Source organism: Prinia subflava, chromosome 2 (assembly GCF_021018805.1).
Source record: "Prinia subflava isolate CZ2003 ecotype Zambia chromosome 2, Cam_Psub_1.2, whole genome shotgun sequence".
Classification (NCBI taxonomy): Eukaryota; Metazoa; Chordata; class Aves; order Passeriformes; family Cisticolidae; genus Prinia; species Prinia subflava.
In genome coordinates this window covers 71,570,039-71,574,845 of record NC_086248.1, presented here as the reverse complement: position 1 = coordinate 71,574,845, position 4,807 = coordinate 71,570,039, and positions in this window count along the sequence as shown.

The window sequence follows — 4,807 nt, the reverse complement described above, 5'->3', positions numbered from 1 at the left end:
CACTGTCTTATGTTGGTCCTTTTGCCTGTCAGTCCAAGTGATAAATTATGGTACGAGTTTCCCACTGTGGAGGACATAATTTGCTCCATTCCTGTATTCATACTTCCGTGGGCACTTTCTAATGCAGAAATTTTTTTTCTCCCTGAACTTTGTTCTGTGGCATCTAAAAACTAGTTAGGATAGAAACTTCATGTCAATCTCTTGAATGAAAAAATGCAAAGAATTCAGGTGATAAAGCAAGTATATCCCTGGAACAAATCTGCAACAGTACTCATGTTTCTACATCTCACCTTTTTTTCCTGCTTTTTTTTCCCTGATGAAAGGAGAAAGAACAGAGGCTAGTTGCTAAAAAGGAATAGTTTGGGGGTGTCAGCCCCTCTCTGAGATGTATACATCTAGCATTTCACTTGATGCAGCTACAGTGCAGTTGTATCTCTTTTGGCACACTAAATTTACTGCAAGTCATTGCTTGTTTAGTGTGAGTGTGTGAAGTGAAAGCAGATACTGTTAGACATAGTGTGTGATATTAAATAGAGGCCTGTCTTTTGTCTGTCCTAGCAGCTATCAGGGGGAATTAAAAAATGTTCATGGCACAGTTTGAAAAGGGATGAGATGAATTCCAGCACATTGCACTGCTTGGCTCAGTGACATTCTGCCTCTAGCCATGGAACGAGCGCACAGTGGCCACCACTTTAGCCAGCTCCTGCTTTTATACAGTCATTCATTCTTTTAAAACTACAGATGTCTAAAAAGACTACTTTTTCCCCCTAACAATCTTTAGAAGTAGATTCTCTTTCAGCAAGTGCATACTGGTTCTAATGATTTTGAGATTTAAATTTTCAGCCAGGCAAGAGAAATTTTTTTAATGCAAACATGATTTCTAAACTTCAGCCTGCCTGCCCATAATCAAAAGCTGTCAATAACTTCTAATAAGGAGCAAAGTATATGTACAGCATATTAAAACACCAGCACAAATGGGAAGTATCTAATGGCCTGTAAACCTCCTGCTCAATGAAATATTTTCCCCAAAAAACAATTGCACTGTAGCTATTTGAAAAGTGACAGACATTATCAGCAAAACAAGCTGCTAAACAAGCAATGGCAATTTTCCCATTTCTTATCCCATTACTCTATGGAGCTATTGATATGCTTGGTCTGCAGCCAGAACTGGACTACGTCATAGCAGATGTTTCACAAGGGCAGCTCTGCATGCTAAAAATCATCTGCCTTTCTGGAATCTCCTTTCTCAGAAATGGTTTTTCTTTACGGATTCACTTTTTTTTCATGACTGTTAATTTTCAGTGAGGAAAAACGCGCCCGCATTTAGCTTTCCAGAACTGCCAGAGAAGTTATGCAAGAGAAACTTCCTGTTGACAAGACACATATGCCTGTCTACTTAAACTCCTGCTTACTTGGATGTTCAGTGAGTTTACTGAAAAAAAAATAAAATAAGCTGGACCTTTTACAATATTTAGCATATTATCTTTATAGAATCCAAATTCTGGCACTGCCCACAAAGAGTTTGCAGTTTAAGAGTAGGCAAAAGGTCAACCAAGACAAACAAAAGGAAGGTGGTAGAAAGGAGTAGGTATAAAGTGACAGGATTTTTACCAGAAGAAGGTGTGTAGTAGTAGGTTGGTTTACCACTTCCCATTTTGGGAAAGAAACTTGTCAAAACTTATGGAAGTCTGCAGTGTGACAGTAAAGGGTTAGTTGGGAAGGGTGAAGGCAGTGGAGAGGCAAAATGGAAGGAAGTGAGGTAGAGACAAAGAGGGGAAGAGTGGCAAGGAGTGGGACAGCATGGAGGAAGAGCAGGCTGAGCCACAGGACAGCGAGTGCACATGCAAGGAGGGTAGGACTGGGGAGGACGTGGGACAGGAAGACAGCCTGTAAGAAGTTGGAAACAACACTTTGAAACCAAGTGACTCAGCTATAAGAGAGACTTGGAGTTGACCAAAGGAACTGAATTTAAAATTACCACAAGGCCCCCAATGCATTGATCTAGCCTTGGGCCATAAATAAGAGGAACTTGATTTCCTGAACAGCTGAGAACCTGCAGGTCCTGGACTGAGCAGGATTTGCAGGCTTCCAGTCATGCTGTCACTAATCAACAAGCTTTCAGTTCCCATATGACCCAACTTCCCATTCACATTCCCTTCACTCCCACACTGGTAGCCACAAACCTTGATGTTTGAATTGCCATCATCTGCAGCTGTTAGAGGCATGGTTAGATACAATTTTGAACATAAAGGAATGCTTACGGTGACCATGGTGTCCCCTTGTGTGCTGTTTACATGTCCATTTCGCTGGCATTGCTGCTTCAGAGCCCTCTCTGTTTCTTCCCTTTCTTTACTTATCCTTTCTCAGGCTGTACTGTTCTTTTGAGCCATTACCCATGTCCATGCCATGGTGTAGTCCTTTCCATGTTTAGCTGGAATCCTGGGATGAAATGTGTCCATGCAGGAAGAGGAATCGATTGGTTTCTTAGGTAGGATTGTCTGCTTGCACCTCCAATATTGGGAATAGTGCTCTGACTCTGAGGGGAGAGGTCTGGTGTTCCTGCATTCGGATAAGGCCTGGTGCATATGTCCTGTGGCAGCCATGGTGCCATGTGTCAGGATGGGTGCGTGGGCGGGCACATCTCATGTTGCTTTTGCAGGTCAGCAAACCTTGGTTATTCTGAGGTTTGCAATCATCAGGAGCCAAGGAGAATTGCCTACAAACATGAAAAATGTTTCTTCTTCATTTCTGAGGAAGGTTGTCTTTGAGGAGTATGAGTCCCCACAAATTCTACCTCATTTTACCTCACCCATCATCTCTTTGAAAGGCCCATTTGCAGAATGTTGCAGAAGAGACTTGCTGATGACTTCTTCTGGAGCCAGTCGGTGCCTCCCTGAACGCTGGCCAGAAGTGATGTGATGTTCCTTTCTCAGCTCCTCCCCCAGGCCAGGCAGGCTGGCTCTGGTGTTCCTTCAGCCACCCAGGGGGGCTGAGCTCCAAGCCTCCACTATTGGATTTTTCAGACCAGTGACATGTGGGTTCATCCTCTTGTGTTTTTTCCCTAGTGTTGTTGTTTTCATGTCATGCAGATGTTCATTCCTCCTGAAGAAAGGCTCTGTTGTGTGTGCTCTACTCCTCCACTGCCACAATGAGTCAGATGACTTCTTGAGCCCATCATGAACAGTTTATGTGGTGTGTTTATGTGGCGCAGGTTTTGGGGTACATCTAGCTTTGGGCACTTTTCCCATAGCCCTGAGCTTTCCTGCAGGCTTGCAAGTCCCTTTTAATCCAGAAAGGTCCTACTAGTTCCATTAAATTCTTTCTTAAGGTCCTCTCCTCAGATGACCCCAGCAAGAGAAACTGAAAATACTGGTCTGGAAATTGCCCAGATTTTTGTTAAAATGCGCCATTTCAGGCCTCAGGGTGGCGAAGGCTGTGCTTGAAGTCAGTTCTGGGAGTCTGGATGTCCTGGGAACATGAAGTCCCAGAAGTCTCCTTTTAGGAGGGAGTGGGGGTTGTTTCTCTCCTTGCAGCAAGGGCAGTAGGTAGGTGTGTTCTACTTTGCACTTCGTAGCTGGAAGTAAAGGTGAGGCAGCAGATGCAGGGGCTGTGAGAGACGATGAGAAGGATGGAGCTGTGTCAGGCCATACAGTGAATCAGCCAGGAGCCTGCAATTAGACGTGACTATTTAACCTCCAGCCCTGCTCCCACCAGTGTGAGCCTGAGCTCCTTCTGTCCTGAGAGCCAGCCAAAGCCAGAAGCTGCACCACCAAAATGCCACAGTCACTCACACGTGGATGCCTGTGACCTGTCACTGGCCTGCATTTACTTGCGCCCAGTGTGCAGGGAATGATGTTGGAAACACTGATGCAGAACCTCCTGCTCACATTCATGAAGTCCTGATGCCTGTTACTTTATTAATTATTTTATTTATGGTTTATATATCTTTGCTAGAGGGCACAGAGAGGAGGGCAGGGCGTGGGCAGGACTTGTGCTGACATCTATTTCCTTTGCCTCCTTCCCAAGCCTTTTTTTCCAGCTTTTTCAGCATAGCCTCTGCCTGTGACGGCTCCTGATTGATGCGCTGTTGGAGAAGTGTTACTTTGCAGGAGCAAGAAAACCAACCTAAACAGGGTCTGTGCTCTTTTGAACTGATCAGGAAAAGCAGGGCAGCTATAAACCTTCAATCTATTTGAGGTACATGCTATAACTTCCCCGGGCCTGCCTTCTGACTGGAAGGATGAGTATTTGTCAGTTACTGGAGAACGTATAATTTTTCTGCCACCTAGTGTCCAGCCTTTGGAGTGCTCAAGCTTTTGGCTGTGAGTTACAAGTTGTTTATTGTTTTTTCTTTAAGTGTTTATTAACACAATTAGTGATGTGATGTAAATTTCCTTTTTAGACTGAGGTAGGCTTCTGACAGTAATAAATTTTACTCTCTGCATACTATTTGGAAATCTGGGCAATATGAGAGAATAGAATATTTTTATTTTATATCTCATCATATATGTATATGGTGCTTTGAAGACAGATAAATAAAAAGCCATGAGAAACTTTGACCAAGGGTATTCTTGCAGATCTGTGAATTACACAAACGTTCTTATTTGCACTAGTACTTTGAAGGAGTACCAGTTCTATAAGGATTTATAGACCAGAGTCCTAAATTCCTTAATTTATGTTCTAATCATGCTACCTATACAAGAAAATGCAAGTCTTTTTTAGTTGTTGTGTTTTTACTCAGCCAGAATTGTCACTTGGATTGCCCAGTGGGAAGGCATTGATAACAAACACTTATAAAATTGCATCA